Source organism: Nomascus leucogenys, chromosome 9, assembly GCF_006542625.1.
Source record: "Nomascus leucogenys isolate Asia chromosome 9, Asia_NLE_v1, whole genome shotgun sequence".
NCBI lineage: Eukaryota > Metazoa > Chordata > Mammalia > Primates > Hylobatidae > Nomascus > Nomascus leucogenys.
Window position 1 is genome coordinate 7,322,252 of NC_044389.1, and position 13,069 is coordinate 7,335,320.

At 40.9% G+C, this 13,069-nt stretch overlaps 1 protein-coding gene and 1 pseudogene across 4 annotated transcripts in view; both read right to left on the reverse strand.

Annotated features, from left to right (window-relative positions):
• The window catches only part of FRY (FRY microtubule binding protein), a 458,299-nt gene that overhangs the window by 348,840 nt on the left and 96,390 nt on the right, over nt 1–13,069 (reverse strand). For 2 of the 3 annotated variants that reach the window (XM_030818558.1, XM_030818559.1), the window contains one exon: nt 9,241–9,413. The exons of the other annotated variant lie outside the window; for it this stretch is intronic. The gene's annotated coding sequence lies outside the window, so the exon portion shown is untranslated. The remainder of the gene's footprint in view (nt 1–9,240; nt 9,414–13,069) is intronic. 3 annotated transcript variants of the gene reach the window in all.
• Nucleotides 2,039–3,038, reverse strand: LOC101177061 (annotated as a pseudogene). Its single transcript, XR_004031659.1, has 2 exons — nt 2,786–3,038; nt 2,039–2,713 (listed from the first exon to the last, which is right to left on the reverse strand). The product of XR_004031659.1 is annotated as an elongation factor 1-delta-like (transcript).

Below are 13,069 nucleotides of genomic sequence, written 5' to 3' on the forward strand. Positions count from 1 at the left end.
CCATCAGAAATGCAAATCAAAACCACTTAGCTGTTTTTTAGAGGGTGGAGAACAGACATAAATTACGAAAAGCATACAAACCCCCACCTAAGAAACCCTGATGTGGAGGACACCTAAGGCCCCTGGGACTTTCCTGGAGGAAAATACATCATTGCCAATTAGGGATTCTCTACCAGATGACGTAGTGTCAGTACTGCCATTAGCTGGTGCAACAGGGAAGCTTAAATAGTGATGTCAATGAAGCAGGAAAACCCAAATTAAAGCATTCTGCTCTCCTAGTAAAAAACTAGATAGGAAAGCAGATTACTGTATCAGTGTCTGAACATTTGTTGAGTCCTTGTACCGTGTTTTGCACCCAATACACGTGCAACAACATAGTTTAGATTTTTGTTGAATAGATGTAGTCTTTCTTAGGTATACCTTTCATTTATCCTTTGGCATCTATTTTGATACTTAAAATCTAAAAAGAGTGTATCTTGAAATTGTATCTTTCTTGCTTATAAAAATCAGTTACTCTAAAACTTTATTCAGTATTAATTATTCATTAAGATGACTTTAGTCTGTCAAGTGTCAAGGTGGGAGAGAAGTTATTTGACAGCTGAGCGAACACACCAATAAATCTAATCTAGTGACAAAAATACACATCTTCTTTGTTGTTCCTCCATCTATGTGCTTTGAACTCCCAGGATGTTCAAGGGTACATTGACAATCAGTTGTTTAACTCAAAAGAATTAACACCACTTAGGATGGAAATTCTAAACATTAAAATAATGACTGAAAAATACTTTGACCATCTTTTTTTTTTTTTTTTTTTTTTTGAGATGGAGTCTTGCTCTATCGCCCAGGCTGGAGTGCAGTGGGGCCATCTCGGCTCACTGAAACCTCTATCTCCTGAGTTCAAGCGATTCTCCTGCCTCAGCCTCCCAGGCAGCTGGGATTACAGGTCTGCATCACCATGCCCAGTTTGTTTTTGTTTTTTGTGACAGAGTTTCACTCTTGTTGCCCAGGCTAGAGTGCAATGGCATGATCTCAGCTCACTGCAACCTCCACCTCCCGGGTTCAAGGGATTCTCCTGCCTGTCTCCCGAGTAGCTGGTATTACAGGCATGTGCCACCACGCACGGCTAATTTTGTATTTTTAGTAGAGATGGGGTTTCTTCATGTTGGTCAGGCTGGTCTTGAACTCCCGACCTCAGGTGATCTGCCCTCCTCAGCCTCCCAAAGAGCTGGGGTTACAGGCGTGAGCCACTGCACCCAGCTCTGACCATCTTGTAATGAGAGTTTTTATGTTCATGTCACCAAAAACTATCCATTTCATCCCATTTTTTAAACCTCTATTCCCAAATCCATATTCTTCCAGATTATAAAAAAAAAGATGGAGGTATAACAATTAAATACTGAAGCAAAGATTCCTTAGGTAGCTACTTTCCCCCAAATTATCTGAAACAAAGAACGTTGGGTATGGCCATTTCTTTTGTAACTGAATAACTGGATGCCCATTATCCTCTCAAACACTTTTTTAAAAGCATTACTTAGACAGACAACTACAAGTGCTTAAAAAGTATTACTGAAGTCTATTGAGTAAATATTAAATTATACAGATATAAAAGTATTTTCATAGTCTAGATATGAATATATAATTAGAGCATTATTTAGGAATGTGAGAGAAAAGTATGTGGAAGCTCTCAAATCTGTAACTACATACACATTAGCTATTGAGCAACAATTGAAAAGGAACTGCTTTTAGGTCACATCTCTTCAAGTCACTTCTCAATATACTTACAAGGCAAGTCTTGAATTCAGAACCCTGTTTTTTGATTTTTTTTTCATGACAAGGAGAAAAACCTAAAGTTGAGCTATAAATCTAACATTTTCTGCTCATACTGGGCTCACTATCAGTCCCTACATAAAGGTAAAAAGTTTCTCCTTGCTAATAAATCATGCACATAAATAATACAGTATTAGCATTTTTGTTTTCCTTAAAAGTAACCAGGTTACCACTAACAGCCTCATTAAGTTTGTTTTCGTTTTTTTTTTTTTTTTTTTTTTTTGCCGGTCTCAGTTTTTAATTGTGGCAGGGCCTCACGCACGCGTGCACACACACACACTCAGGCTTCAGATCTTGTTGAAAGCTGCGATGTCGACACTCTGCACATGCTCTTCAAACTTGGTGATCTCCTCCTCCAGCAAGTCTGTCCCCACCTTGTCCTCCACCACACGCTGAATCTGCAGCTTCCAGATACCGTAGCCCACGGGCACCAGCTTGGAGGCCCCCCGCACCAGCCCGTCCAGCTGCACGAAGCGCACACAGGCCTCCAGGTGGGCCATATCCGTCTCATCGTCCCAAGGCTTGAAGTCCAGCAGGATGGAGGGCTTGGCCACCAGCGCGGGCTTCTTGGCCTTCTCTGCGTACTGCCGCAGCCGCGCCTCATTGGTACTGCTGCAGCTGTGCTGCCTCATTGTCGCTGCCAAACAGGTCAATGTCATCGTCCTCGTCATCCTCTGCTGGTGTGGCTGGCTTCTTGGCCGGGGACTCCACTTGGCGCATGGGAGACATGGGCTGGGTCTGCGGGGCTGTGGCCCGGTGGCCGGGCAAGCTCTTCTCCAGCACGTTCAGCCGGGTCTCTCTGGTTGTCCACTTCCAGACTGGCGATCCAGACGACGAGCTCGGTGTGGTCTCCGCTGGGGCCGCTAGACGCCCCCGGGCCTGAGCTTCCGGCCAGGGATTTCGGGATGTTCTCTCTGGCTCCGGCAATATCACGGAGGATCACGCTGGCGCCGTTCTCCTGGCGGGAGGTGCCGGCCACAGGCCCGTTCATCTGTTCGTAGAATCTCCTTTCTGCATCTCCATATTTGAACTTGTCGAACCAGATCTTCTCATGTACTAGAAAGTTTGTAGCCATTTTTCTGACGCCAGCCAAGGACGCGGCAACCAGGGAGGAGGAAAAGGGGGACACGGGACGCCTAAGGAAAGGGTGTGTTTTCATCCTTTTTTAGAAAAGGAAACAAAACAAAACCAAAAACTCCATCCTCAATAAACTTTTCCAATAAATAAATAAATTTTATTTATTGTATTTATTTATTGTAAATAAATAAAAAGTAAACAGGCTATCTCAGTTTTTGTTAATCAGTATTTTTAAATAGGAAAGGCCATATATATCAAATTTTAAATAAAAATGTGTTGACACTTAAAGGTTTTAAAATTTAATCTCATTATTTAAGTAAATTACTTTCAAGTGGTGAGCTCATTTACAATATTATATATAAGCTTTTTTTTTTTTAATCAGAAGTTCATTCCAAGATTTTGTTAAAGAAAAGTTGAAGGGCTAAATTTCCAAAAGCAAGGTTTTAAACAAACAAAATTAGGTAGAGACATTCAACACAGTAAAGCTACCGGTAAGTTTATTAAACACAGACATTGATGTTTCTAATATTGTACAATTTTCAGAGGCCTCACATGACAAAGCCCTTAAGTTTAATGATTCACTTTGAGAAAATACATCTATATTGACTACAAAGAAGGGTTTCTATGTCATCCTTTTTAATGAGAAAGTTAAAATTAATGGGTGTTGAGCAGTGTCTCATTATACAGAATTTACATTAGCAGAGGGTCTGATTAGCAACTTTAGATAATTTTCCAACCAAGAAGAGTTGCAAAAGGGTTCCAATTGCATCTAGCACCCACACATTCAAAGAAAAAGTACTAATTATGAAAAACAAAACCTTTAATGCCACCAAGGAATAAGAATAGTAGAGTCAACCTCATTTGTGTATCATTTTGTAGTTATGCATTATCTCATTTGGGTTTAAGACAGCTGGTGAAACTGGTGTTTGCATTCCCATTTCACAGATGAAGAAACAGGTTCTGAGAGAGCCAGTGGCTTGTCCCAGATTACATGTTTAGTAAGATGGGGGATCAGAACTTGAAACCAGTTGTGAAGCAGATATGACTTTGTGAAATCCCTGGGCTGAAGTCCTCTCATGAGAGGAAGTGTTCAAACTCTTGTCTCTGAGGCTCCCTTGACTCTGGCCCTGAGCAAGGCCTGCCTGAGAAGCAGCTATTTAAGGAAGCTGCGTGACCAGATGGGCAGGGGTGTGGCCAGCTGAGTGGCTGTGACACACTTCTTGCACGTCGTCTGTCTTCCACCTTGCCTGATGACTTCACCAGCTCTTGAGCACCCAACCCTGTGGTAAGTGTTGTGGGGAATACCACGATGTAGGAAGACACGGTTCCTGTCCTCACAAACTGTAACCACTGACCCCATTTGCAACCTAAGGCCACTGAATACAATCTCAGGAGGCACTCTCTTCATAGCACATGTTTATGGATGCCCTGACCATAAGTTCTGCATGTCTCCTGAAGGCCCCACTGAAACGTCATCAGACGCACCTGTCTGCAGGCTTCCAGAATGACAGAATTCTAACAGAGAACATAACACTAAAGGAGACATGCCTAATCACAGAGTGCCTTCACTGTGCTGTGATGAGGAGGCTCTGAGGAGGGAACCCAGACCAGACCCCCACCTCTACAGCTCCTTGACAGAGGCTGTTCACCCGAAGGAAGGTCAGAAAGCATCTAGCCACCATTGTTCCTATGACTACCTTGTGTTTCCAATAAAAACCTACATGCAGAAAGAAAACAAATATAGCAGTCTAACTTTAGAAATGCTCAAAATCCAGTTAATTATAAGAATAAAATAATTAAAAACGAGAAGCAACGTTAGCCTGCACGCTGGTGTTCCTGCTATGTGAGTCCTGGCCGGGGCTCTCTTCTCCTCTTGGTTGTGAACAGTCCTCATCACACTTGTCCTCTGACTAAGCAACAAGGAAGTACCTGGAGCCGCCTGTTTCCTCCAAGCAGATGGTTCCTTGCTTTCCATAACAGATAATTGTAAAATCAGCATGATATTCTAAGAACTAGCTGATTAAACACCCCAACTTGTTGGCTTAAGAGTGCTGAATGAACAATCCATCACACCTGGTGTCTGAGCCCCCCTTTTTTCCAGGTGCAGGATGAGACGCTCATTTTAATCTGACATGCCTGTGGGCATGATGTGTGTCGGGACCACTTCTCTCTCTCCCTTTTGCTTCCTTAAACCAAGCTAGGCCCACTGCTATGAACTCAGCTGCTGGAGTTCTTTCAGAAGGAACGAGAAAACAGGCTGCCTGTTTACTACAGGGGCCTAGACTCTTAAGGCCTGGTCTCTTAAGACCCAAGACCATAGAACCTCAGCCGAATAACTCACACTAACATTCTATTGTTGAGGCTTTTTTAACGGAAAACAAAATGTTAGTTTAATGTTTTTATATAAATATGACTTTAAAATATATTGGTTTCTTCTTTTAAGATTCATTGCTGTGACCATGAGGGTCATTCATTCCTTTATTCTGGAGATATTTATTGAGGTGTGCAATACACAAGGTACTCTGCTAGGAAAATTCTTTCCCATCAGCCTAAACCAGAAACTGTCTGGTTTTCTGCTCTCTTTCCAAGGCCTAGAATGGTTCCCGGCATATAGCAGAATCCTAATAATGAATGAATGACACACTAAGATAAGCCATACCTGCATTTTCCCCCAACTAGGAGTTCAGATTGTTATAAAAATCAGTATAAAGACCTTTCCCTTTGGCAATCTCTACCTACCAACTAATTCTTTCTTGGAGCCAGAATCAGATAGGCTCCATGGAGTTGACACAGCTTCATAGCAAATCAGTTAATTAACCACTAGATGTTGATAGGATACCTATTTTGTGCAACTTCCCCCCCTCCTAGACAAATGAGCCATGCAAGGAAGCAACTGAGATAGTCTCTGTTTTTCAGAGAGTTTCCATACAAACATAAAGTTACTATAATGCATCCCTGAGGACAAGGAGGTGGCATCAAGGAAAACTAAAGGAGGTCAGAGGAAGAAGACAGAAGCCTAGGATTTGGCCTTTAACCAGCGGAAGAATGGAAGAAAAGGCATAACAGAAATGCAGGTTGTGTGTGTGTAATGTGTGTCTGTATGTTGGGAGGTGAGGGAGAATGCCACAGACAGAGTCTGGGAGAAGCCAGAGCACACAAGGTACACCAGGAGTTAATTCCATTTAGTGTGATTTGAGTCAACTGAATAAATATCTATTGAATGCACACCGTGTGCCTGGCATTGTGATAGGTACTAGGTATACAATGGTTAACAAGACTGATATCGTTCCTGGGTCACTGGCAAGTGGGAGATACGGAGAAGTAAACAGACAATGACAATATAGTGTGATAAGTGCTATGATAGGGAAAAGTCCAGGTGTTATGAGAAGGATGTAGAAAGGACCCCACCCAAACACTGGCATCAAGAAAACTTCCTGGAAGAGGGGATGTCAAGCTGACCCCCAAAGCCAAGGTAGAAACTGGTTGGGTGAAACTGTTCAGGTAGAGTATACAGTACTTACACTAGAATTGCAAATGTGAAGGACCATGAGGATCTGAAAGTGGCTGAGTTTGTTGAAACACAAGGGGAAGGAGGGCTGGAAAAGAGGCTGGGGATGGAAGCAGTGGCCAGAATTTGCATCTGTTGTACTTCACATTAAAGAGTTTGGACTTCATCCTAAGAGCAGTGGTAACCTTGAGGAATTTTATGCGAGAATGAAACAAGTGGATATGCATTTTAGGTAACTATCTGCCGTGTGAGATGGCCCTAAAGGAGCAATGGGTAGAAAAAAAAAAAGAGTAATATGCAGTTAGATCCTTGAAGTTTTATCCTTAACACAATGTAAGAACCAAATGATTATTTTGTGAATGAAGTGATCGATGAATCAATCAATAATTCGGTGCAGGATTGAAAATACAAGACTTCAGGCAGAGGATAAAGTTGTCTGTATGTATATAAGGGTCAGAGTAAAAGCTGATTGGAACACTGATATGTCTTCAAGTCTTGAATCTCATCAGACAAATTATAACAATTGACAATGGAGTAAAGTGGAACAGAGTAGAAACAGCTTCAGTGTTGGAGTCAAAAGACCAAGGTCTGAGTCTTAGTACTGATGTTTATTAATTTTGAGATGTGCCTTAATTTCTCTGACCATTGGGTTCCACATCTATTATGCCTATTCTTTATGTGCCACTGCATAGCTAGAATGGGAATGGTTATCGCAATCTGTGTGCATTTCTGTTTTCAGGTGGTACGTAGGCACTGTGGGAAAACTGATGGCCCAGTGGAGTTTCTAAATCATCCACTGTAAAAATCAGTCAGTTAGTGAAACCTGCCTGCCTGAGGGTGGAGTCGTGGTTTAGGTAGTGGGGATTTAGAAATCAAGTAGCCATTGGGCAGGTGGCTCTCTAACTTGTCCACTGGAGACCCTGGTGGAGAGGTTGGGAGAGGGGTGGGAAGCGCCCCTCTCCTGCTGCTGCCCCTAAGGAGAGTACTGGGCACAGAAAGAGCAGAAACAGGTGGTACAGTTGAGGGGTCACAGGGGTCAGTGAGGTAGCTTGGAGAACATACACAGGCAGTTAAGGACATAGTCTAGACTAGAACTCAGCTCTCTGAAGTTCAGTGCTCTTTTGACAACTCCATCTTGTCAAATTAATTATGTTAACTCAAGATCTTAGAAAGGACAACTTATGTAAGATTCAAGCCAAGAGGCCTTCTCATAAGTTTGTGGCTGTCGCTACCAGCCAGGGCCAGATGACCTTATAGAACAAGAGTGCAAAGCAGGAATGCTGGCTGCAGGAGTGAGGCATTCCCCTGGATCCAGTTGTTTGGAAAGAAGAAGGCTTCACGAAATATGGGGGTGGGGCTATGTTGGTGGTGGCAGAGAAGTGCAGGATGAATTATAACGTACCTGAACCCAGACATAATTAACCAAAGAATAACGTAAGAGAAAAAAAAGCAAAAGGTGAAGAACTGCTCTGCAAGGAGGTTCTGGAAAAAGGGCTAGTGAACCAATTCATCAGAAAGTACGTCATACCATGTAGTTTTAGGAAACACAGCAGGCCTAAGCTCCTTGGTACCCTCAGGAGATCCAAGCGAACAGGCAGAAAGTGACTGTGCTCTGTGAAATACTTCAGGCACCCAAATGCTCCTCTTTCCAGCACTTTTCATACCATCCCCCTCTCCTTCCCCCAACACACTCACACGCTTACACCTTCTGGCCCACTCCAGGCTGAGTTTTGCTTCTTTTCTGCAGAAGAGTGTGACACTAGGGCAATATCACTGAACTGAAGAAATTTATTAAAATAGCTTCTTTAAGAAATGTAATTTTTAGCTTGTGGCCTTGAGTCCCATATCTCTAAATCATCTTTATCTTCTCGCTTTCCTAAAGCAGTATAAAGAGTCAGCTGTTCCGGTAGTCCATATAATTTTTATGAAGTAAAACTCGACTAAGTTATTTTTTGGTTTCCTACATTCATAGAGTTAGCCCTAAGTGTTGGGTTAACTCTATGAATACAGGAAATGAAAAAATAATTTAGTCTCATCTGTCCCCCATAAAGAAGGCTCCAATAAATCGATCAGCCATAACAAAAAGGCCACTTTCAGTTTTTCCTGGAAATTCCAAAGCAAATAGTATTGAAACCAAATTGGCTATATAATTCATATAATTCATACTCTCCAGTGATCACTTAGAGAGCTCAATTAAGGTTCGCAGTCACAGGTATCTCTGACAATCTACGTATCTATAATATCCACACATACACATCTGGGGCAGACATCAGAGTCCCTTTATCAAGACTGAAATCCATGTCTCCTGTGCTCTAATACATTTCACCATCCACGCTGTTGAGTTGAGCTTTTTACTACAAATGGTTTTAGGCTCTGATGCAAGACAGGAATTTGAAGCACGCATTGGAGTACTTAATGGTGTTAATTTTTGGTGCAAGCAAACATCAACTTCACTCAACAATACAATAATATTGCAAAAAAAAAAAATGCCAGAGAATGAAATACAGCAATGGAATTCTTCAGGATTGCAAGCAAAGTAGTTCCACATTCCTGCTGATGCCAACAAATAATAAAATAGCTGCCTATTTACAGGTCCTTAAAGATGTTACAATCCATAAAGAAAATAAAAGGGAGAAGATAGTGTGCTTTCAGATTAAACAATTATTCTAACTTTTATATTCAGACATGTTTATTTACTTAAAGTCTTTGACTGTAACCCAAGTTAATTTTAAACGAACATCTGATTGTAACAAGGGAAATATAATCTGTGTGTGTGTGTGTGTTTGGTTTTGTTTCAATTGGATGGTATAAATGTAAACAATTCCTACCTGGAAATATGGATGGTCTCTTCTTCAGGTGCCTCAGGTGAATGGGATCCAAGTTCTTAATGTTTCTCTGAAGTCTTCCTCTAATGTCATTTCCTATGAGTAGTTCAGGTGGTAGGCTACTCCTTCTTGATGATTTATAATCATTTTGAGATGAATTTAGCTTGTTCTTCGTTCTGGAATATAAATTGCTGTCATCAACTGCCATTGTTGGGGATACATTAGAGACTCTGAACAAAAATCCAAAAAGCCAAACCCAGCAGCAGCCACCGTCACAGCCACCGTTGCAGCCGCCGCCGTCCCAGACTCTGATGTTCTCATGCTTTACCCTGCACTTGTTTGGGAAGCTTAACAAGTTGACAGGCGTGGACTTTAACAGGTGTAGAATTACTAAGTAGCCCCTCCTTTCTACAGTTAATAGCACAGGGGAGGAGAGATCCAAAAAAAAAAAAAAAAAAAAAAAAAACTTAGTTGCAGAAGACTGGGGAATTTGAACAGATGTGACTCAGAGTGGATGGTAACAGAAGTGGTGTAATGGTTGCTGCATGAAATTTCAGCTTCATGGGTGCAGCGCCATAAAGCAAACACAGTTCACTATTCAAGAATAAATGCCTACGTAAATTCCAAGTCTAATTTTTTGTATCATTTCCCAAACTCTTACAGATTTTAAACAGTTTTGGGGAAGCATTTTTACATTCCCTCATACCTTTAAGTTTCAAGCTATACACATAACACAGAACGAACATCCTTCTTTATCCAATGTCTTATTTGGCTGGCCGCCAACTGGAAGTTGGCTGGAAGAGGGAGATGAGAGATGACTGGTGATGACCAGGAAGGAACCGGTTGTGGGCGTGTGTCAGGCAGCAGTGCCGGGAACCTGCTGTTGCTTGCCACCCACCCCTTCCATCCTGTGCTCCAGCTGGCAGATAGCTTCTCCAGAAGTTCCTACTGCCTAGCAGTGGAGTCAGAGGTCTAGAAAACAAGCCTTAGCCATAGAAGTAATGACAGGCCTCCACTCACAAATAAAAAGTCAATGTTATTATCCTTGCGGGGATTCTGCCTAGCTTTAAACTAAAATGGTCAATGGGTTTGGTGGTCTAAGAAAAACCAGCATTTCTTCACTCAAGATTCCTGCTTGTCTTATCACCCAGCTTCTTTCTCGCTCTTTCCTGGATTTTGCATTTTTATGTCCTTTGCTCCCTTCCCTCCTGCTCTATGTATGTGGAAATGTTCTGCACTTCTTTCCTTAACTGACTATGCAGAAATCATCACTCTATAATTCACCTTCCCCAGCCATGCCTCGGGGCTATGCCCATGTCCATCAGCAATATCTCTCTGTCACATACACACAACACCCCTTTTGTGTTCTGTCTGGTTGCAATGTGAGAAGATGAGATTTGCCTTTTCCCTTCCCAGTGTCTGGAATCAATAGATACATGAAATTATAACGGATTTAGGGGTCATTTCAGAAATCACTGTTTATTTTGGTTTCCTAGATGCTAAATATGTCTTAATATTTGTTGATATTTAGGAGCTGGTTCTGTTTACCAAATTGAGAATATACTTCCACACTAATACAAGTTTTGTTCTCTTTATGCCCTTTCAGCAACAGGTCTCCAAACCACAAAAGATTTTCTGGAGAGAAATGCATTTTTTCTTACAAATATGCCCAATTGAGAGTTGCATTATAATCTAGCAATCATAACTATAATTATAATCCAGCAATCATATTTATGTATTAAATGATTAAGTTATTTCACCAATTCTGAGAATCATCTGCACCACTTCCCTCCCAGGACCTAGAATAACTTTGTCAAGTTGAAATGTACCATGAACTTCAAAACATATGAGTGACTTGTAGGAAACCATTTCTAAAAGCCCATGAGACTGCCTGAATCTCCCTCACACTAATGATAATACATTTTTTCTAGTAAGGAAATATAAAGTAAAAGCATTTTTTAAAGTTTGAGATAATGATATAATAGGAGGAAAAAACATACATTCCTACAATCCAAACTTTAAGAACAGTGTTTAATTTTCAAATATAAAGCAAGATAGAATCCTAGGGCACAAAAGATTGGGTGCTAACTGGGAGAAATTCAGCAATCAGGAAAGCAGAAGCTCAAACTATTTGGTGAGTGTGTCTTTCTCAATCACACTGTTACCAAGGGGCCAACATAAGAGAGTGTATGAGATTAAATAGAAGTCTCTAAGGAAAGGTGTTTATCACACAGAGTGTACACCAGGTATGTCTGCATAGTGTGCCTTTGTCTTTAAGAGTCCCGCTGAAAACAGAAAATGAAGTACATATGTATCTGGAATGCATTATAATAATAGCCATCATTTACTGCACGCTTAAAACTGGCCAGATTCTGTGCTAAGCCTTTGGCATGCATTACCTCATTGATTCTTCCTAATCACCCTGTTGTATAGATGAAGATGCTGAGACACACAGTCGAACACGTAGGAATTAGAGAAGATTTGAACACGGGTTTTATCTGACTCCAAAGTTCAAGTTCACGCCGTAAACTATACCACCATAACAATTGTTAAATGTGTGTAGTATCTAAAAGGAATTAAAAGTCTTTCTCTACTTTCCTAAAAACAATTATCGGTTTCAAGCAGATTCTCACTGCATCAACTCTGTGAAGGAGTGATCTGGCTCACTTAACTAGGTTTGCCCTATGTAACAGGTGTCAGGAGGTCTTTGAGGTTCACAGAATGAAAGAGAAAAAGCAAGAAAATTCAAATTTTTGCCAGAGTATATTAGAAAGTAATTGCATTACTAATAAAGTATCCATGTTGAGGCATTTCACACTAAAATGCATTTTAGATAAAAGTATTATGTATTCCTGACATTTAATTTATGATTAAGAAAAAAAATCCTCTACCCTACTTCAGAGGTACATCAAGTCTTCTAAACCTCTAAAAATTAAATGACCTAAGAGAGGAAAGAGAAGTTCCTGATGTGTCCAACTTCATCTCTCTCCTGCCCAACTCATTTTCCCCTCATACAGAACAGAAACAGATGGGGATCTAGCTCATTTAATACACTTCTTTAATGGAGAAAAGTGAGAACAACTTCAATTTTCTGTTGTTAAAATATTGGGGCAATGTAAACAAGGAACAATTTTTATTTATTCAAAAGTAGTATTAAATCTGTGAACATGAAAAAGTAAAGTAAATCATTCTTTCAAAATAGTTAAATTGGTTGCCACATGAATGACAATCAACCACAGAACATTTAGCTTGGTTTGTCTACATGAGAATATTTATAGACTACAACGTTAAGTCCATCTCTCCTTCTGTATAGCAACAGCCAAAGTGGAATTTTTTTTTCAGGTGGTCAGAAAAATGATGATACAGGCTTTGGGCTAAGAGGAATTTCAAAAATTATAGTATAAATAAATAATTTTAAATACATAAATGGACATTTTCTTTTTTAATGACCATTATTATCATTATCATCATTATTTTTGAGACAAGGTCTCTTGTCTGTCACCCAGGCAGGAGTGCAGTGGCAGTGATCATGGCTCACTGCAGCCTCCACCTCCCAGGCTCAAGCAAACCCCCCACCTCAGCCACCCAAGTAGCTGGGACTACAGGTGTGCACCACCACGCACAGCTATTTTTTGTATTTTTTTGTAGAGATGGAGTTTCACCATGTTGTCCAGGCTGGCCTTGTACTACTGGGTTCAAGTGATCCTCCTGCCTCGACCTCTCAAAGTGCTGGGATTACAGGCATGAGCCACCATGCCTGGCTGACCATTATGTTTTTAAAGGTCTCTATTCTCCTATAAATCCAATATACTAATCTCTTTCGAATTATTTT